The sequence below is a fragment of the Chiloscyllium punctatum genome, chromosome 28 (assembly GCF_047496795.1).
Source record: "Chiloscyllium punctatum isolate Juve2018m chromosome 28, sChiPun1.3, whole genome shotgun sequence".
Classification (NCBI taxonomy): Eukaryota; Metazoa; Chordata; class Chondrichthyes; order Orectolobiformes; family Hemiscylliidae; genus Chiloscyllium; species Chiloscyllium punctatum.
Genome location: NC_092766.1, coordinates 19,252,921 through 19,276,277, shown reverse-complemented (window position 1 = coordinate 19,276,277; position 23,357 = coordinate 19,252,921).

Genomic DNA, 23,357 nt, shown 5'->3' with positions numbered 1-23,357 from the left:
AAACTCCAGGATGAACATTTCCCACCAACCACCACCCTCTGTCTTCTTTCCGCTCGCCAATTTCTGATCCAAACCACTAAATCACTCACAATCCCAAGCCTCCATATTTTGTGCAATAACTTACCTTGGGCAAGCTTATCAAACACCTTCATGAAATACATACGCAACACATCATCCGCTACCCTCTTCCACCTGTTTGGTCACGTTCTTAAAGAACACAATAAAATTTGTGAGGCACGACCTACCCTCACAAAACTGTGTTGACTATCCCTAATCAACTTATTCCTTTTTTGATGAGTATAAATCCTATCTCTTATAAATTTTCCAACACTTTACAAACAACCTAAGACTCACTGATCTACAATTACCAGTTGTCTCTCCTCCCCTTTTGGAACAAAACTTATTTGAGAGCAAATCTATGTCTGGCATGTGGAAGGCCTTTAAAGACCAGTTGATTAAAGTGCAGGACATGCATGACCACGCAAGAATGAAGAATGGCAGGATTCATGGAATATCGGATGACAAGGGACATCGTAGCATGAAGGAATGGGGGATAGGAAGCGAGGTTATTTGAAATTGGAGACCTCAATGATGAGTCGTCTAGGCTGTAAACTGCTTAGTTGCAAGAGCAGATGATGTTAATTCAGTTGTTATCTGATTCACTGTGGCAGTTGGAGAGTGAGACAATTCACATGACGGAGACTGAATGAGCTGGACATTTTAAATGGGAGCTAACTGGGAGTGCCCAAAGCGGGGCAAGGCAAATAGTAAGGTGACTGTTGGGCAGAGGTAGGAGGTTATATTGATACATCGCTGGGAAGTTCAGAGCGGACAGGTAGGAAGGAAGTTGGAAATCTAGGTCAGGTTAAGATGGCAGACTGAGTCAGAGGGCTGTATCTGGGATGGGGTGAGTGGAGGAGAGACTTGGAAGCTGGTAAATTCAGTGTTGGTGCCAAGTGATTATAGGCTCCTGAGACAGAATATAATGTGTTCCTTCTTCAGTCTGCAGTTAGCCTTCTGCATACGATGGAGGAGGTCCAGGATGGGCATGTCATCGGGGGGGGGGGGGGGGGGGGAATGGGAGGACGAGTTGAAGTGGCCACAGGAAGGTGAGATTGGTTGGTTGTTCTCTGAATAGTTTTGTAAATTTGTGCTCTGTCCCTCCGAAATAGAGGAGATCACATCAACAGCAGTGGATGCAATGGACAAGGTTTGATTATATACTGGTAAATCTCAGCCAGATTTGGAATCATCTTCTAGGGTCCCGAACTGAGTTGATGGGTAAGGTTTGTGTGCAGGTTTTGCACCCCTTACAGCGGCAGAGGAAGGTTCCAAGTGTGGAGAGAGGGGAGGTGGGGAGTGTAGACTTAATGAGAAAGTAATGGAGGGAACTGTCCCAAAGGAATGTAGATGCAGTTGAGAGGGAAATATAGTTGTGGTTGTGAGCCCTCAGAGTAGGTGGTGAAAATTGCAGTTGATGATACGTTGGAAATGGGGATTGTTGGTGTGGAATGTGAGAATCAAGGGCATTCTATCCTTGCTGGTATGGGGAGAGGGGTTTTATGGGAATAATGCGGTAAGGGGTAGATGTAGGGGTATGGGTGGGTTGCGCTTCGGCGGGACGGTGTGGACTTGTTGGGCCGAAGGGCCTGTTTCCACACTGTAAGTAATCTAACTAATCTAATCTAAAAAAATGTTGGTGATGTGATTAAGGGTACTGCTGATCATAAGGGCGGGGGATGTAAATTACAGTCCTTAAATTACGAGGACATCTGAGATTTTCTGTGGTGGAATCGCTCATCCTGAGAGCAGATATTGGCAGAGACAGTTTATTATGTGAGTAGCAGGATGGTATCAACGCGATTATGTAAGGATGTAACAGGACATAGATCGTATGGCGACGTTGACATGGAAATGGCAAATGGAGTTTACTCCAGACCAATGTGAGTTGATGCATTTTGGAGGATCACATATAAGTGTGCATTATGGTGTACATGGCGGAACCCTGAGGCATATTAATGTACAGACGGATCTGGCCATGCAGGTTCCCCTTTCCCTAAAGGTGACAACACAGGTGCCCAAAGTGATTAAGGAGGCATATGACATGCTTGCCTCCATCAGCCAGGGCACAGAAACAAAAGTTGGCAAATCATGTGTCAGGTATATTAACCTTGCTTCGCTGCATGTGGAATATTGTGTGCAGGTTTGGTCGCCACACGACCAAAGGACGTGGGATATTTGGGAGAGTGCAGAGAGGGTTCATCAGGATGGTTGTTTGGTTTCGAAGGCATTGGCTGCGAGGAAAGTTTAGTAAGACTAGGATTGCTTTCACTGGAAAGATGGTGGCTGAGAGGAGACCTGATGGAGGTTACAAAATTATGAGAGGCACAGATGGGATGGATAGTCAGAGGCTTTATCCCAGGATTGAAGGTTTGATTACAAGGCAGCACAGATGCAAGTTAAAAGTGGAAAAGTTTAAGGAAGATTTTCCAGGTAAGTTTTTCACACACAGAGTGATAGAAGCCTGAAAGTTACTGCGAGAAGAGGTGGTAGAAGCAGGCACATTGGTTATAATAAAGAGGCATCTGGATGGTTACGTGAATAGTGAGGGAACATCGGGATATGTATCAAATACAGGCAGAAGGTTTGCTTAACGTTGTTTAGTTCGGGCATGATGGTCAGCAGAGCGTTGAAGTGACATCTGCATCCTGATGAAGGGCGTTTGCCCGAAACATCAATTTTCCTGCTCCTCGGAATGTGTTAATTCTCAACGAAATTTACAAGTTAAATAAAGCAAGAATTAAAACTAAATAGTTTTTGCTTTTCAATGAAATTTCATTCATCACAGGGAGTTATGGAAAATTAATGCTAATGTATTGTAATCACATGGAGAAAGAAAGTTGGCCAAAATCTGAATTCTGCCTCTGGAATAGAAACACAGTAAATTTAAAATCGTTGAAGACACTCAAAAATAACTCCAATAGTTGCACCAGACTTTTTAATTGACGAATTCCAGAGTGTGCAAAGAACCGTCTATGGACTGGGTCTGCAAATTAAACCAAAAAAAGTTGCCCGAAACATCGATTTTCCTGCTCCTCAGATGCTGCCTGATCTTCTGCGCTTTTCCAGCACCACTCTAATCTTAATTCTAATCTCCAGCATCTGCAGTACACACCTCTGCCTGACATCAAATATTGACTTATCCTCTAACTACCACCTTAACAAGTTTTCGTGAATAACAATTCAGGAAAAAGTACTGCAGCAGGCTATTAGTTGCAGTTATGTATAGGTAAATCCTCTCCCATTGCCATAAACAAGCACATCAGTGGAAGCAAGGAGATCGTGTCATTATCGCTAGGCTATTAATTGTGAACTGAAGACTGCCATGGCAGCTGGTTGAATTTCAATTTGAATTGATGTTTTTAAAAAATCTGGAAATAAGAAACTACTGATGACCAAGAGACTATTGTCAAACGTCGAAAATTCCCACCTGCTTAACTAATGGAAGTAAACGTGTATTCCTTATCCGGTCTGCCAAGTGTAACTCCACACCTTCATGCAGTTAACGCTCAGACACCCTTCGGCCAACCAGGAATGAGCAATGAATGCTGGCCGAGCTAGCGTTACGAACTCACCTTGCATTCAATTTTTTTTTGAAATCCTTTCTATACATCTATGCTTTTAAGGTAATTCATTGGTCTTCTAAATTTTGTTGACTGCTCGTGCATAATACAGGGGAAAAAATTATTATGATTATCTTACCTATGCTTCTTAATGCAATTTATAAATTAAATAACGCAAGATTAGAATTAAATACTTTTTTTTTGCTTTTTGAACTATTTCTAACGTTAGCCTGGATACACTTTATCCATTCTCAAGCAACATAACATTCCATAATACTGAAAGTAACATATTTGGAGTTTACAATTGTGACGCATCTTTTTCTCTATGAGTGGTGTTAATGCTTCGAAAAAGTCTAATTCAATAATAAAGCATGATATGCTATTACTACCTCATGGACAGTCTTGTAGAATACCTGTGGTGTGCAGCTGTAACCTCTTTATTAGCCAGTTCTGCTGGCGTCTTTGTGCTACTCGATAACTTTCATGACTTCGTATTATACCCCTTTCTCCTTCTTGAACATAGTTAGTATGTTTGCTGCTTACCAGCTTGATCAAATTTCATTAATCACAGGAGTTGTGGAAAATTAACGCTAATGTATTGTTACAGCACGAAGAAACAAAGTTGGCCGAAATCTGACTTCATAAGATAAGCCCTCCAGTCCAGGCAGCATCCTGGTCAGCCTCCTCTGAACCCTCTCCAAAGCATCTTTCCTATAATAGGGCGACCAGAACTGGACGCAGTATTCCAAGTGCAGTCTAACCAAAGTTTTATAGAGCTGCAACAAGATCGTACAACTCTTAAATGTTGGTCAAATACAGAGGTCGAGGACCGTCTGACTTTGTAAAATTATGTATGCATTTGTGTGCATCAACAATTATCCAACTCCTATTGTAAAGGCAGTTTTAGGCTTATTTCCTCACCTTGCTACAGAAACAGTAACGATGAAATAAAGATCATGCACATTTTCATACATTTTGCAATAGTCGAGAAATAGCAATATTTATTTCAACTCAGATTGGTTTCCGATTTGGAAGGGACGTGCTGGGGACAGTCTTCCTATTCAACTACTGATTTTTTGTTGTTGGAGACTACAAAGATTTAGCCGAAGCTGCCCAGGGAGCTTTGGAGAATTGTCATAGTGCATGTTATGCAGCTCTACTCTTATTGTGAAAAGGGATTGCAAATTTTAAGTGGGTGGACAGCATACTGATCAAGCTGTTTTTTCTTAGATAATATGGGAAGTCTTGCGCATTATGGAACTACTTTCATTAACGCAAATCTTGGCCTATGCTTTTTATGTGGGACAAGATTTTGGAAGTTAGAAACAATGTTACTCACTTCAGAATTCATTGTCATGCACTTTCGATTTTACACTTACCAGTGATGATAATTTCGCCCTCAATGTTAAGGAAAATAGCTTCCGATTCGAAATTTCAATTTTTACCTCTATCTCACCAGCTAATGTTTAACTGTTACCCCAAAATATTAGCTGAGCCTGAGGTTAAGTTATCCTGCAGCGTTATTAGTGACAGATTATCTTTCTTACAGCAGCAGTTAATGTTATTGCTTGTCAAGTGGAGATGGATTCAGTCAGTTTTATGAAGATTTTCATTCATTTTCACTTCTGTAGCCTGACCTGTAGCATGTCCTTATCTGTCCAAAACCGTAAATCTTTCTCAAGACTACTGAAAATTGACACACCCAGTTTTAAGCTCTGTGGAGTGGTCATTGTTGTGGACATTTGCAATCATAACTTTACTTCCCCATGTCTGATCCTGAAGTGGTCGGAAAGTCAATGAGAAAACGGTTGAAGTTTATAGCATTATTGTATCATAATGTACTCCAGCATTGACGAACACAACCAACAGAACTGGGCTCAAATGTTCACTTCTACTGTGTCATTGCCTTTTCATGTTCAAGCTGCTCCACTTGCAATTGAATTCCAGTCATTTCGAAAGTTCCTGTTGGCATGGCCAGTAATTTTAAATGCCAAGATATTGCTCAAAGTATCTCTTCTTTTCTCACAGACTCAGGCAACCCTAACTCCAGCTTGCCAGCCAATCCAAACAGCTTTGCCTTGTGCCTATTTTTTGTAAAATCCACGAAGTTACTTCTTCCACCTCCAGAAATCTCTTAGTTGCCAAACAAGCCACTACTCGAAAACGTGCACCCTGTTTTCAAACATACAAAATCAACACTCGAAACAAAAGGCACTAACAGCTACCATTTGCCACCTTTGAGTCCAAAAAAACTTTACCTTACTTGGAAGAATAAATATTTAAGGTAGACAAGGAGCCAAAAATTATTATGGACCATGAATTCTTTGAGAAGGTGACTAAGGAGGTAGATGAGGGGAAAGCGGTAGATGTGGTATATATGGATTTTAGTAAGGCGTTTGATAAGGTCCCCCATGGTAGGCTACTGCAGAAAATACAGAGATATGGCATTGAGGGTGAGTTGGAGGTTTGGATTAGGAATTGGCTGGCTGGAAGAAGACAGAGGGTAGTAGTTGATGGCAATGGTTCATCTTGGAGTGCCGTCACTAGCGGTGTTCCGCAAGGATCTGTTTTGGGACCATTGCTGTTTGTCATTTTTATAAATGACCTGGAGGAAGGGTTAGAAGGTTGGGTGAGCAAGTTTGCGGATGATACGAAAGTCGGAGGAGTTGTAGACAGTGAGGAAGGATGTGGCAGGTTACAGCGGGATATAGAGAAGCTGCAGAGCTGGGCAGAAAGGTGGCAAATGGAGTTCAATGTAGCAAAGTGTGAGGTGATTCACTTTGGTAAGAGTAACAAAAAGATGGGGTACTGGGCTAATGGTCGGATACTTGGTAGTGTGGAAGAGCAGAGGGATCTTGGTGTCCATGTACACAGATCTCTGAAAGTTGCCACCCAGGTAAATAGTGCAGTGAAGAAGGCATATGGCACACTGGCTTTTATTGGTAGAGGAATTGAGTTCCGGAGTCCTAAGGTCATGCTGCAGTTGTATAAGACTCTGGTGCGGCCGCATCTGGAATATTGTGTGCAGTCTTTGTCGCCATACTATCGGAAGGATGTGGAGGCACTGGAACGGGTGCAGAGGAAGTTTACCAGGATGTTGCCTGGTATGGTAGGAAAATCCTATGAGGAAAGGCTGAGGCACTTGGGGTTGTTTTCATTGGAGAAAAGAAGGTTTAGGGGTGACTTGATAGAGGTGTACAAGATGATTAGGGGGTTAGATAGGGTTGACAGTGAGAACCTTTTTCCACGTATGGAGTTAGCTATTACAAGGGGGCATAGCTTTAAATTAAGGGGGGGTAGATATAGGACTGATGTTAGGGTTAGGTTCTTCACTCAGCGAGTCTTAAGTTCATGGAATGCCCTGCCAGTAGCAGTGGTGGACTCTCCCTCTTTATGGGTATTTAAGCGGGCATTGGATAGGTATATGGAGGATAGTGGGTTAGTGTAGGTTAGGTGGGCTTTGATCGGCGCAACATCGAGGGCCGAAGGGCCTGTACTGCGCTGTATTCTTCTATGTTCTATGTTCTATATATTTCCTCAAGATATTTTTATAAGGTCGCCTAGACACTAACGTTTTGTTATTTTAAAGTTAGATGCGTCGTGTGCATTCCGAATATGATATGACTGGTGATAATACTTGACGTTAAGCAAAACAATTTACTTAATCGCTATAGTTAAAGCACAAACGAAAGAAAGATGAATTTAGAATAACTTAACTATTGAAAGGCTTATGCGAATAACAAATAAAATGTCCATTATTAATTAATTGTTCCAATATGGTAGCATCCCACAAACACCATTATGGCAGAAAGGCAAATTCAGTTATAGATTCTTACATTCAGTTTTCTAATCCAGGAGGAGGAAAAAAGCAAGAGAACTTGCACAGAAATTAAGAATCATTCACGAAAATTCCAACTCTTCTGATACCCCAAACAGCTGACTGCTAAAAATAAACTAGAAAGCCTGATTTGTGAGAGCTGGTCATTCCCAATCAAACTGCTTCCATTCTTCCAATTAAAAAAAAATAAAAGTCACAGAAGCTGTTTATTTAAGCCATCTTCAATAGATATTTCTTCACGTCTCCCTTTACAACCGCTCTTCAAAAGAAACCCAGGACAGTTTAACATTTTTAAAGTTATAGCATCATCCAATAAACTGCACTTTGTTTTTGAAGAAAATGATTGTCATGTCATTTATTGCGACCGATGTTATATGCAACCATTGTGACACAAAAATGTTGAGATGTTTTGAGCTGTTACCAGCAGAGAGACTTGCTGTTTGACTCCGAAGACTCTCCCGCACCATATTGGCATTGATCAACTTGTTATGATTTACTCCGATTTAAGATTCGATTTAAGGTACTCCCTTCAATACTCCGCGAGGGCAGGGAACAGGAAGATGTAGATTTCCAAATTTGCATATAAATTTGGCCTGATACAGTGTTATGACACGAAGGTGAACTCCTCTGTTAATTTAGCCAAACACTCAGAAAAGCTCAAACCGTCTCATAATCTGTTAAAATATGAGAGACAGAGAACTCCAAATTTCCACTACTTAACGGAAATAATATCAATTTATTCATTGACTCTAAAAGTGTACATTAAAGAACAACTATTCAAAACTCTCAGACCCTATTTCTCTTAAATGCTCATAAACTGCCTCCAAATCTTTAAAAAATCGCTGTTCCAATAAACACTTATTAAAATTACATCAACTTAATTTCAAAACGATATGACGTCTCTGGTGGCTTTCTTCATTCAGCTGAGAATCGCCGTGGGTCTCGTTCTTTTTCTTACTGCGAATATGTTTCAGACAAAACGTACTTTTGATACAGAATGTTACAAACTCTTGGATCTTTCTTGATGGCAGTTAGTCTCTCGATAGCAGGTATCTTTCAATAGCAGGTACACTCTCTGACTTCACAAATACTTGTCTTGTTGTTTTTATCCACAGCACCGGATAGTCTCATTGGTTCAGCGTTGGCAAAAAAAAAATCGGTTGGTTTTCAGTATCCTGGGGCATAATTTAAACTGATTGGATGAATTCGAATTGTTGTCAAAACAGCAACCAGCTCAGGTTCGATTTCACAGCCAATTGTTACATATTTTCAATTTTCCAGTACAGTCTGAGACTGCCAGCTAGTCATTTGACAGGTGCTTGTAAGGTCTCAGTGCAAACCAGCTTTCACGCTGTCTCAAATGTACAGTATATGCCTTCAACCTCATAACAGCAGCATAGAGAGGTTTGGAATGACGAAAATGATTTGTAACTTTTTATGATGTTGGATTTTAGAAGATCATAGTTTAATGTGTTCGATTCAAGCAAATTTCATGTTTTCAAAGAAGACGTGAATGTGAGAACAGAAAGATATAAGAGGGACATCGACAGACTGATGCTGAATGGATGAACGGAAAGTGTAAAATGGCAGAAGCTGAACTCAAGACTGAATAATTATATGCTCAAGGAGAGCATAAAAATTGTTTTCTTTCTGTGCAAAAGTGGTGCATGGGATATGTCTACCCAAATAGAACTAAGACTGGAGAAGGTAATGTCAAAAAGTTGAAAGGTCCAATGGCAGAAAATTGTTGCATTTCCAGTTACGTTTCCTGAAGGATGTGAGCGTTTGAAAATGTATTATGGCGAGGAAAGGGAGGAATTTTCCAGAAGATGGCAATTGTACATTTAATAAATATACATACATGAAAATGTGCCTGTGTATATGTTGGGATGGCAGGAGAAGGGATGTGGTTTGGAACAAATGTCGGTGCATTTAAGTTGATCTACATAAGAGAGGATTGTTTCAGTTGGATATGGACAGGTTATACCATGGTTCAAGTGTCTACTACGCCTCATAGGAAGATTTACTTTAAGCAGAATCCTTAAGGATAACGGAACAGCTACTAAGCTTCTTCAGGTGGACTGAAACAGTGCAAAAATGCAGACAACCATCAGGTTCTCATGGGCAACGCTGGACGGCAATAAATTCTGGTCAGCGATCGACACCCACATCCCACAAAAATGAAGTAAAAAGGTGATTTAAACCATCAGTAAATCCAATAGGGCAGTGCTTAGTGTCCATCTGCGATGCGATCTAAAGGGGAGGCGTACGACGACTTGTATTATAGCTGGAGTGCTAATTGAGGGACCCAGGAAATTTCTGGGGACTCAAGTTCGAATTCTGCCATGGCAGATGGTGGAATATAAATTCATAAAGTAATCTGGATAAATGACGAATATGCCGGTTGTCAGGAAAGTTCAATCTGATTCACTATTGTTCTTAAGGGAAGGAAACTGTTATCGTTCAGTGGTCTGCTCTACATATGACTTCAGACCCACACCAATGTCGTTGACTCTCAAATGCCCTCTGGGTAATTAGGAGAGAGCAATAAATGCTGGCCTGGTCAGCGATGCCAACATGCTGTAAATGAATAATAAATTTCAAAATGCTCACATTCACATTCATTTTGGGAATGCTTCTTCCAGTTTTATCTGAACAATTGAAACCCATCGTGGTCTATCCACAAATTCAATATTCACTGCAGTTAAAGTAGACAACTTAATGACGAAAGAGCAGCAAAGGTAATGGTAAATACAAATTAATATTAACTGCAATCGCATCAAATCACGTTTATCGGATGACTAATGTCGCTTTGTCTCTTCCTGGAATGATGTAGTGCATGCCACTTAAAGAATGCTGTATTTCATCCAATGCACTATTCATTTCAAAGTCAAAATTACTCATGCAACCTGTGTGATAGTCAGATTCGTTTTCGAAACGTCGAAATGACAAATGCAAAATGCTATACTTTTAAGTTGTGAAGAGGCAAAGTGTAAATACGTATGAGAGACACAGAAGGTGCTCAGTGCCTTGAAAGCCGTGCCATGGCGGTGTTACATCTATAACCATAGCAACGATTCACAGGCATTAAGATAGACACGTGAACAATAACAAAAACGGATCATGATCAGGCAGTTGGACTTAATTTCGAATGGCATCATGGTCAGCCATAACATCGAAGGACTTTTTCCAGTGTTGATCTTTTCCATGCTCCATGTTGCTTGGGTTGAAGCAATTTGTTATGAAGAGAGACTGGATAGCCTTGGAATGATACCTTTGGAGCAGAGAAGGATGAAAGTGTGATATCCCAATGTTTATAAAATTATGAGGGTCACAGACAGGATTGAAGCGATTTACCTGTTCCCCTGAATTGAAAAATCCATAATGAGGGGTTGGGGATATAAGTTTACATTGAAAGACATAAGTCTTAGAGAGGTTTCAGGATTTTTGTTCACCAGAAGGTGGTGAGATTCTGAAATAAATTTTCGGGAACATGGTAAAGCGGGAAACCTCAGAACTTAACAACAGTACCTGGATGAGCACTTGCAATGTTATAACCCAAGGTTTGAACCAAACGTTGGGAAGTGGGATTCGTTCAGATAGGTCAGCAGATGCTCAATGCACCGAGGGCCTCTTCTCTGTTGTGTGTCTCTATAACTCTATGATTGTGCTATCATGCAATGGCTCCCAAAACTGACTTATCCAGATTGACAACTGTTCTATAATATAATTGGCATTTATCACCCATAAACTAAATAGGTAGAGATGCCGCAACATCTAAAGTAATAACAAGACACAATGAAGTATAGAGTAAAAGGACAGCGGAGAATCCTGCTTCTGATACACTCTGGATAATGTATAGAGCACATGAAGTGCCATATTATTCAGAATTTCAGAAAGTGTGATAAATAGTCAGTTTGTCTGCAAACATTGTGTAAACAAGAAATAGTTAAGATTTCTCTTCATTAGAAATTATAAAGGGCAGAAATTTCATGAATTTTGTAAAATTTGCTATTTGCCTGGAAAAAAGAAACATAATTTCAAGATTGGGTAGAGTATATGCAACATTTTAAATAGAAGATAGACATATGGGCAACAAGTGGAGTGTGGTTCTAGTAAAAGGGCATCTATCGAACTTGAAGTTAAATACCATGAACATAAATAGCTCTTCACAAAATTTTAAAAATCAATTTAAAAAACACAAAAAAGTCCAAAGGATGAGCAGCGTGTGTGAATCTCGATTTTTTTAAACTCAGTGTTGAATCCAGAAGACATTAGGTTACCTAATTTGAAAAACTGCTGTTTTTCAAGGTTCCAAATGTGCTTCAAAGGAATACTTCAGACGAATGATGTTCGACACGTGACCATAATAAAAGGTGGTAAATAAAATGCGAAGCAAGCTAAGCGTCTGTTTCATGCTTGCAGAATGATTGGAGACTTTTCACAACACGTTATTACAATCTGGGGTTTTTGTCCACACTGAAGAATAGAAAACAATGTGATGTAATAAAGCAGCCATGGGAAGACACTGATTGCACATGAAAAGATTGACGAAATGGAGAAAGTTCAGGAGCAACATCTGTGGCATTTTTTCAAGACAGCATCTTAGTTCCATACTTTTAAGTGCAATTAAGAATGGGAATAAATGCTGGCATAACCAGGATTATTCACATGTCATGACTCAATGAAACAAAATAAAACGCTATGGGGACTGCAGTATGCTGGAGTCAAGTAAAACATTTGCACCAGTATCCTTCGCCATCCTATGCGAACTAAATTTCGCCTAATTTCATCAAAATTGCTTTTCCCGCAGTTATAACCCTTCCCTTATGGTTTCATGCCCATCCATTTCCATCGCTAAAGTAAACATTATCAAACTGTGGTCACTATTACTGAAGTGCTCACTTAAATCCATATCTAACAAATGTCCGGGTATTTTACCCAGTACCAAATCCAATGTGGTAAAAACAATGACTGCAGATGCTGGAAACCAGATTCTGTGTTAGCGTGGTGCTGGAAGAGCACAGCAGTTCAGGCAGCTTCGCCACTTGTTGGCCTATCGACAAACTGCATCAGCAAAGCCGCCAACGCACTTTGACCCATATAAAGTAATCAAAATACAGTATTTGCACTCAACATTTGAAAAAAAGTCCCCATAACAGCTACGCTGTTACTTTCATTCCCCAGGCTAGAATCGAACCTAGGACCGTCGCGCTGCAAGACAGCAGGGCTAACCACTGGGCCACCACACCACTCTCAACGCCTCTAGGCCTATATGGAGGCCCATAAAAAACACCCAACAGGGTGACCTCTCCTTTCATGTTTCGCACCTCAGCCCAGTAGACGAATCCTCAAACGTCATTTTTACCACCCTAATGTTTCATTTGACTAACAATGCCATACTTCCCACTCTTTTACTATCATCTCTGTGCTTAGTGAAACATCAAATCACCAGAATCTGCAATAACTATTCCTGTCCCTGATCTCCTAAATGGCCACAGCATCGAAGTCACAGATACCAACCTATGCTGCAAGTTAGAACATAGAACATAGAACATAGAACAATACAGCACAGAACAGGCCCTTCGGCCCACGATGTTGTGCCGAACTTCTATCCTAGATTAAGCACCCATCCATGTTCCTACCCAAATGCCGCTTAAAGGCCGCCAATGATTCTGACTCTACCACACCCACAGGCAGCGCATTCCATGCCCCCACCACTCTCGGGGTAAAGAACGCACCCCTGACATCTCCCCTATACCTTCCATCCTTCACCTTAAATGTATGCCCCCTTGTAACACTCTGTTGTACCCGGGGAAAAAGTTTCTGATTGTCAACTCTATCTATTCCTCTGATCATCTTATAAACCTCTATCATGTCACCCCTCATTCTTCGCCGTTCCAACGAGAAAAGGCCGAGAATTCTCAACCTATCCCCGCACGACCTATTCTCCATTCCAGGCAACATCCTGGTAAATCTTCTCTGCACCCTCTCCAAAGCTTCCACATCTTTCCTAAAGTGAGGCGACCAGAACTGCACACAGTACTCCAAATGTGGCCTAACCAAAGTCCTGTACAGCTGCAACATCACTTCACGACTCTTGAATTCAATCCCTCTGCTAATGAACGATAATACACCATAGGCCTTCTTACAAACTCTATCCACCTGAGTGGCAACTTTCAAAGATCTATGTACGTAAACCCCAAGATCCCTCTGTTCCTCCACCTGAGGAACATCTTATTCCTGACGCTCCTCTCGTTGAAGTAGACACACTTCAAATCAGCTTCCTGCTTGCCAGTGATGTCTAGTGATCTTTAAATCTCATTTCTGACCTCACTAATTGCAACCTTCTGGACACTGGAACTAAAATGTCGGTTTCTGTTCCACTGTTAAATTAGCTTAAAAACTCCCAAAAAACGTTAACAAATTTTCCCCACTGGATATTTTTCACCTCTGGTTCAGATGTACACCGTCCTGTTTGTATAGATCCCACCTACTATATAATGAGCCCCAATTACCCAAGTATCCTAAACCCTCCCTGTTGCACCATCCATGTAACCATATGTTCAACTTCTCTCTCTCCCTGTTTCTCGGGTCACGAGCACGTGTCAAAGGGAACAAACCAGAGATAACAACTCTGGTTCTAGCACTAATTTTCCACCCTAGCTACCTGAATTTCTGCCTTAAACACCGATCCCTTTTCCTATGTCGTTAGTCCCAATGCGAACCACAACTTGGGGCTGCTTCCCCACCCCCTCAGGGGTCCCGCAAACGTGATCCAAGACATCACGAAATCCTGGACCTAGTCGTCATTACACCAGCCAAGGGTTTCTGTATCTCCACTGTGAAAGAGTAATCTTTCAGAAAGCCCTCATTTTGATTTATTACTTGTAATTGACCCGTTCCAAATATTTCCATATTACCTCAGGGTTGTGTAATCTAACTATGTTTTCCTCATTCCCGACTGTATCTGGAGTGCTCCTCAAAAGCTTACAATCTTCTGTCTTCAGGTCTTTTAACTGGGTAAACTTAAGTGTGTGTGTGTGTGTGTGTGTGTGTGTGTGTGTGTGTGTGTGTGTGTGTGTGTGTGTGTGTGTGTGTGTGTGTGTCTGTGGTTTGTGCATATGTGTTTCCATTTAATACAGAGCTTCCTAAAACGTTAGCAGTTTTCATAAACCATTCATGGGGCGAAGTATCTAGATATTACCAGCTTTCAACATGCATCCATCCCTATTCACTCCTGAGAATATGAAGTTAAGCTGCCGTTTCCAATCGGCAGCTATACCGATGGTGCTGTTAGATTAGATTAGATTATTTACAGTGTGGAAACAGGCCCTTCGGCCCAACAAGTCCACACCGACCCGCCGAAGTGCAACCCATCCATACACCTATATTTAACCCCTTACCTAACACTACGGGCAATTTAGCATGGCCAATTCACCTGGCCTACACATCTTTGGACTGTGGGAGGAAACCGGAGCACCCGGAGGAAACCCACGCAGACACGGGGAGAATGTGCAAACTACAAACAGTCAGTCGCCTGAGGCGGGAATTGAACCCGGGTCTCCAGCGCTGTGAGGCAGCAGCGCTAATCTTCAAACTTCTGTCTTCCAGTGAAGGATTTTAGGGAGAGAATACCAGGATTTTGACTCAATGGTACTGAATCGAAAACGGTATTTTCCAAATGACGATGGTTCATTTCTTGCTGTGGGAGTGGATGGGTGTGGCAGTTGATGGTTCTTGCTGGTGATGACCTCGTACTAAATGGAAGAGCTTGTTAGTGTGTCAAGTGCTGCTTAAGGTATCATAGTAAATTCTGCAGTGCTTCTGAGATGTTACAATTATTGCTACTGACCCTTTGCAATAGAATGACTGCATGTTTTGGGGCATGTGGCGTGTTGCACTATTCTTATCTTCTCCCTTGTTTTCCCATGACTCCAGTATTGCCAAGACTAATGGATTCTGCATTTATCCCTCTGTTGTTAGTGGTCTCGGTACATGATTTGAAGGAAAACTTACCAGGTCAAATGAGTAAGTTTGTGGACGTTACAAAAAATGTTGAGTTTGTGGATAATTAGAAGGACTGTCAGAGGATGCAACTGGGTATGGATCAGTTGGACACAAGGGCAGGAACATTGCAGTTGCCGTTTAATCCGGACAAAGGCGAGGTGATACATTTTGGAAGGTCAATACAGTTGGAAACTATGCCGTGAATGACGGTACCCTTAGGAGTTCTGATATGCAGACGGTTCTGATTGTGCACTTACACAGGCCACAAAGGGTGTCAGCAGTCGATGAGGTAGTGAAAGAGGTCTCTGGCATGCTTGCTTTAATTGCAAAGGTAATTGAGTATAAGGATAGACATGTTATGCTGCAATTTTATAGGACTTTAGTTAAGCCACACTTGGAATATTGCGTACATTTTCTTTGTTACCACACAACAAGAAGTGTCTGATTGGATTTGTTTTCAGTGGAAGACAGACGTTTGAAGGATAATGTGGTAGAATTTTCTCAGTTTGTGAATGACGTGGATACAATACAAACCACAAGACTTTTCGCAGTGTGCAGGGCTACCAGAGAACACACCTTCAAGGAGCGGGGGCAGGTAGGAGTTGAAGAGAGACATGTGAGCACAATTTTCACGGAAAGGGTGGTGAATGTGTCGAACGAACCCACAGAGGGGGTTGTAGAATCGGACCCAACAACAACATTTAAGAAGAGCCTGGGCAAAATCATGAAGAGGAAGCGTAAAAATGGAAATGTATCCTGTAAGTAAAGAGAGCTTTCATACTGAAGGCAAAGTTGTGTCGACGCAGGCTTAGAGGACCGAAGGACCTGCTCTCGTCCTGTATTGTTCATCCTTCTTCGTCAAATTTGGTCTTTACATCGACAACAATCAGCTTTGCCTCTTTCTTGATGATGGCTATTTTTTTGGCTAAGCTTCAACGAAGCATGTTATGAGGTCAGGTGCTGAATGGCCCTGCTATAATACAAGTTTGTTGTCAGTGAACACTTTGTGACTGAAGAGTTGCTGCTTTCCTGCAGTATTCAACATCTGCCATTCCTTAAATATGATAGAAAATAGATTGATGTGCAACAAATGACCATGTTGGATTTGCCCTGGTTTTACAGAATAGCCCTGGCAAACTTTCGCCATTGTCAGGAGGATGCCAGTGTTGTATCTCTACTTGAACAGCTTGACAAAGTATGAAGCAATACCTGAACCACAGGCCTTCATTACTACCGCTGGACTTGCGTTAGGAGCCCAAAGTCTTTTCAGTATCCAATTCCTTGAACTATTAAGGATATCACGTGAAATAAATGAAATTGATTAAAGACTGGCATCTGTAATGCTGACAACGGCTGGAGGCGACAGAGGTGGATTATCCACGCAGCATTTCCAACAGAATATTGTTCTGAATCCTTAATGCTTCTACTTCACAATGATACGCTGAGCTCAATTTCATTGAGGATTTGTTAGTCTAATTACTGACCAACTTTCACAACTAGATCTGGTAAGACTGCAAAACTTGGATCTGATCTGCTGATTATACTGAGCGTATTGCTTGCACTTAATTAATGAGATGCAAGTAGTCTTGTTTCGTTGCTTCACCAGTTTGTTGTGAAACTATTTTTATTTATGACAAGGGCTGCTCCTGACATGCTCATGTACACTACCCATTGATTTATTAATATCACATAAGCCAAGCCACAATTAAAAGTATTATTATGTGCAGTGGAGACATTTACAAATCATTCCTTACATAATTACTTCACGTTAATAGAACAGAATGCACTCTTTAATGTTACAGCTACAGAGAAGCTGCAGAAAATAATCAACTTGAATGTGATAGTAGCCAAGAAGAAGCTGTTCTTCACTCTGATGAAACAGATTAAGTAACAATGACTTTTTTAAACATTCACAAGATGATTTTCAAACATCTTCTTTGACCCTCTCCAGTAGGAAAAACACACAAAAAAAATTCTAAAGGGTAGGAATGGGTATACTTTAGCATACCCTATTTCTAAAGGGTAGGAACGGGTATACATTGCCTGTTATACAATCAGATACTTCAAATCAGATATTCCTGATGAAGGGCTATTGCTCCTCAGATGCCGGCACTGCTGTGCTTTTCCAGCACCACTAATCCAGAATCCGGTTTCCAGCATCTGCTGTCATTGCTTTTACCTACTTCAAAGAAAAACCCTATCAATATTCCACTAATTCAATTTGTACAGCCAACTAAACGCTCCTTGACATATACTTAGATCGTTAAGGTCTCCTACCCTCTGATGTGCAGAATCCCATTCATCCTCAAAGTCCAAGCTAAACAAATATACCCCATCTTAGGTTTTGATGTTTTATTGTTCTGAGATAATGACTCTTTGTCTTTGGTTCCCCATTTGAGGAAACATTCGCCTAGCATGGTCATGATTTGTTACTTATGAATTGTGCATGTTTAAGTGAGATCTCATCTCATTCTTCTCACTCAAAAGAAGGTTGGGTCCATTCAAGTGACTACCGTTTCATAGCACAGTATTGAATACTGGGGTTCTATCCGTGAATCAATTTGACAAACACGGTAGGGCAGGCATGTTCTCCCTTTGGCAAGCAATATCAAGATGCACACCATGCTCCAGACGTTGCCTCACAGAGCCGCTTTCTAATTTCGTTCGTCTCATTTAGTAAGTGGCTGGATGGCTGTTTTACAACGGATAATAATTCCAACAGAGCGCATTCCATTCACACACTGGCTGAATTTACCATGATGGTTTCCTCTTCTCAACCTTTCTCTCGCCTCAGGTTAAACCACAAGAAATCGTCTATCTTTGCCTAATAGGGCTATAGGAACATTACACTTTTACCAAATCACAATTCATTTTGTAACATAATCTGCAATCCGTTTACCTTTGATCCGCATAGTCTGATAAATAAATGAATGAATGAATGAATGAAAGAAGAAAAGGTTGAAATGTTCTGCCCAGCGAACAAAACCAAAAGCATCCTGCTTTCTTTGGGCTGTGCTGAACAAAAGAAAAAAAAACAAGCATTAAGAACAACTGACAGCATATCAATGAACATGACGAAATAACAACAGGACCATTTCTGTTCACAGTGGAATTGCATATGGCCTACATTGGGCAACGCTTGTTTTCTTTCCCAAAATTGATTTTCTTTTCGCATCTGGTGTTTGATCATTTTGAGTTGGCTGTTGCAGGATTCATTCAACGACAGTATGAGAAGCAAGTTGATTAAGGCTTCCTCTTCTCCCAGCTTACTCTGCAGGTATTTTTTTTTTGCATGGAACTGGATTTGTGTTTGCTCTGTCACTTGCAGTATTCACAGACGATCTCTCTCTTTCTCTCTCTCTCTCACACACACGCATACACACACACACACACACACACACACACACACACACACACACACACACACGCTTTCTTATCCACAAACAATGACATTGTTACCCACAAACATATATGGCAAAGATAGAAGACTTATTCTGGTTTAACCTAAGGTTCACAACACTGCAAGTACAAACGTGCACTCTAGACCATGCATGTCATCCAAACACACGGATGTGCACATACACATGCTCAAGCAATTTTCATCACATATTTGTACTCCTTCACACCATCATATCTACCTCTCTCACATGTTCACACAACGACAGAGTCCCTCTCATTTCATTGCATCCACATAACGCTCGCCCTCAATAACATTAAACTTTGACACACAGGCACTCCCTAATAATCTAAATCCTTGTGCAGTTTTGCAACCCTTACTCCACCAGATTGACTCCAAGTTCTTGTTCCAGAGTTATATTTATTCTGGGCTCCTACCACTGGATTGGAAATTGCACATGCCAATTCCTCTTTCTAATATGTGTAAAAGAGGAACATCGGAGAATTACATATGACTCAGTATGGCATCTGTGTTCAGGCAATTGTTGGTGTCTATTATCAAGGATGACGTAGATGAACATCTCAAAATGTTGCAAACAATCATGGAAAGCCAGCATGGACGCATATCAGGTAACTCCTGAGACATTCTTTTGAGATTTATTTAAGAGGTGACGAAGGTAGGTAGACAGGGCACCCTGAAGGCCTCTGGACTTGAATAATTTTAGAACTGGAACGCCCACATGTCCATGTCCCTATCACACAGAGACAACAAACCATATCATCAGACAGTACTCAACTGCATATTGTTAGCCGTTAACAGTGTCAACTATGTATTCTCCCAGCCTGATTGTTATCGAGTCGTTTGGCTGTCGAACTTTTCTCTCTGATTGGGGTGTATCCTGTTTACTCCTGACCCCCACTTTCCGCATATGAACTTACATTTGCCTGGAAACCATCACATATAAGGAAGCATCACCGGACCCAGAACATTAACCTTGATTTCGCTTCACACATGCTGTCAGACCTGCTGAGCTTTTCCGGTAACCTCCGCTTTTGTTTCTGAATTTCAGTCGATGTTGTTGACATGGAAGGCTTCTGACCAATTCCACATTCGTAAAGGTAATTAATTAAGAAAGAATCCCACAAAGTGAATGAAAAATTGCTGACATGTTTTATTGACCACAACATTTCAAGAATATTTCAAGTAGGTAGCCTAGACCCTAACTTTTCAGGCGAGGTGTAAAGCACAATTTTCCAAATGTTCTACGAATGGTCAACAAATTTGACGTTAAGCAAACCACATTTTATTCAAACACTTTAGTTAAAATATCAATAAAAGAACGAGAATTACAATAAATTAACTATGGAACACATAACCAAAGAACAGATCATGTAATTATTACTAATTAACTGTTTCAATGTGGTAACATTGGATAAGCACACTCTTTTGCTAAAAGGGAATTCGGACACAGATATTCCCATGCAGTTCTCCAATCCAAAAAGAGAAATTCAGAGATAGTGGCATATCGGAAACGCTCACTGAAACTTCCCACTGTTTTGAGATCCAAATATCTGCTTATGCTATTGAAAAAACAAAATACAGATATCTGGATTTGTGAGAGTGGGCCATACTCATTCAGGCTGTTAAAAAATGGGCTCCTAAGTTGTCTATCCTTGTGGTTCTGGCGGCTTGCTCTGCGCCTCTGCCTTACAATATGTCTTTTAAAAAGCACAAAATATGTTCTTATGGTTATAGTATCAGCATGTCTCTGCACCTAAAAAGAATGAATCGTTAATATACAAAGATGGCTTCATTTTAAAAACCTTTTTTCTTTCTCTATTCGTGCACTTTGCATTACTATGACTCTTAACAAGTATTCACTACGAAAATCTATTTCATTCCATTTACTGCCACCGCTGATTGCCTCCAGTTTGGTTTTTCAGAGTCATGACAATGCATCGGCAAATAAGTCTTCACATACTGCCACATATATATATATAAAAATATATATATTTTTAAATTCAATAGCTACAATAATAAGCTGCATCTCAACAGTCTGGAACTTTTATCTGTAAATTTCTCCATACTTTTATTGGATTATAATCAGTACTTATAATTGTCACAGGCACATTACTGGCGTTATAAATGTTGAAATATTGCCATGCCAATATCAAGCTCAAGGCTTCGTTCTCAATCGTGGAATATTCTGCTGATGACTATTTAATTTTCTTGGAAAATACCCAATAGTTTTTTTTTCGTTATCTTCATGCAATAGCACAGTATCGGCACCCGCATCACATGCTTAGATATCCGCCTTTAATGGAACAGCGCAATTAGGAGTGCTGAACACTAGGTGAGTGATTAACACAGCATCCAGGTTGAGAAATGGCTTTTCACGGTCTGCATTCAACTGACATGTCCTGAACTTCCTCACTAAGTCAGCCAGTGAAGCAACGGCTCTGCTAAACTTCAGTATGGTGTTAGGATGTAAAAGTGACTTGAGAGTAGCTAAAAATGGTTATTATTGCTTTTAGATTGTCAAATGCTCCTGGCATTGTTCTGTTAACCGAAAAACTGTGTTCTTTAGTAAGTCTGTTAACGCTGCTGAAGTTTGCAAAAACCTCCCGATAGAATCTGCTTAGTCCCAAAAATCCAAGCACCTGTTTCTTGGAGGATGCTCGTGGAAAATCCTCGAAGGTCTTCATCTTCACATTCTTGGAGATCATCCTTCCATATCCGATGTTATGTCCCACGAACGTCACCTCAGCCTTTGCGAATTCTGTTTTCTTAAAGTTTATTACCAGTTTTACTCCTCGTTATCATTCAAAGAAGTCTGACAAATATACCATTTGATATTTCCATGATTCGCTAAAAATCACTGCTTCATCCAGATAAACTGCACAATTTATTAATCTGGCCACAATTTTATTAATGAGTCTTTGGAATGTGACTGGTGCACTCCCGTTCAAAAGGCCGTCACGGTGAATTAATTAAACTCATTTACGGTAACAAATGCAGAAACTTCTTTCCTTCTCCACCTTTCTTCCTGACTAAACTTTTCCAACAGACATGAAGTGATTATAGAGATCAGACACTAACTCAATACCTAGCTCCTGCTCAGGCTGTGCACTTTCCTGCACCTCCTCAACTTTTCTGACGGTTTCCTTTATTATATCAACTAATACCACTGGCTTAGTCTCCCTTATCCATCTTTTCTAACAGTACCTTTCTTCAACGACGAGTACTGTGACTTTACAAGTGCCACCTCACGACAATGGAATCACCTGAGGCCTTTTCACCTCATTTTCAACCGGTTGGGTTTCTTTTATCACCTATGGTAAACTATTACCAGTGTGATTAGATTAGATTCCCTACAGTGCGGAAACAGGCGCTTCCAGCCCCATCAGTCCACACCGAACTTCCGAAGAGTAACCCACCCAGACCCGTTTCCCTCTGACTAATTCACCGAACACTATGGGCAATTTAGCATGGTTAATTCACCTGACCTGTACATCTTTGGACTGTGGGAGGAAACTGGAGCACCCAGAGGAAACCCACGCAGACACGGGGAGAATGTGCAAACTACATACAGGCCGTCTTTGTTTTGTCGTGAAGGACTTTCTCTTCTCCCAGTTTCTGTCTGTCACGAGACGAAATTACTGTCGCAAACTCAATTTCACGTTACATACCAATACATATCCGTACAACATAGAAGATAGAAACTTATAATGCAGTACAGGTGATTTGGCCCTCGATGTTGTGCCAACCTGTGGAACCAATCTAAAGCCTATCTGTCCGACACTATTCCATTCAGATACCATCCAGAGGGTGGTAAAAAAGGAGGAGGGTGTGGCGTTGCTAATCAGAAAAGGTATAATGGCTGCAGAAAGGCAGTTAAAGGGGGATCTGCCTTTGGAGATATTGTGGGCTGAAGTCAGAAATAGGAAAAGAACAGTCACCTTGTTGAGTGTTTACTGTAGGCCCCCCAATAGCAGCAGAGATGTGGAGAAACAGATTGGGAAACAGATTTTAGAAAGGTGCAGAAGCCACAGGGTAGTAGTCATGGGCGATTTCAGCTTCCCAAATATTGATTGGAAGCTCTTTAGATCAAGTAGATTGGACGGAGCAGTGTTTGTGCAGTGTGTCTAGGCAGCTTTTCGAACTCAGTATGTAAATTGTCCGACCAGAGAGGATTTGGTACTTGGTAACGAACCGGGACAAGCGATGGGCTTGTTAGTGGGTGAACATTTTGGTGATGGTGACCACAATTCTGTGACTTTCACCTTGGTTATGGAGAGAGATAGGTGCGTGCAAAAGGGTAGGTTTTACAATTGGGGGAAAGGTAAATACGATGCTGCAAGACAGAATCTGAGGAGCATCAGTTGGGAGCATAGGCTGTCAGGGAAGGATGTCGTTGAAATGTGAAACTTTTTCAAGGAACAGATACGACGTATCCTTGATATTTATGTACCTGTCAGGCAGGAACGAG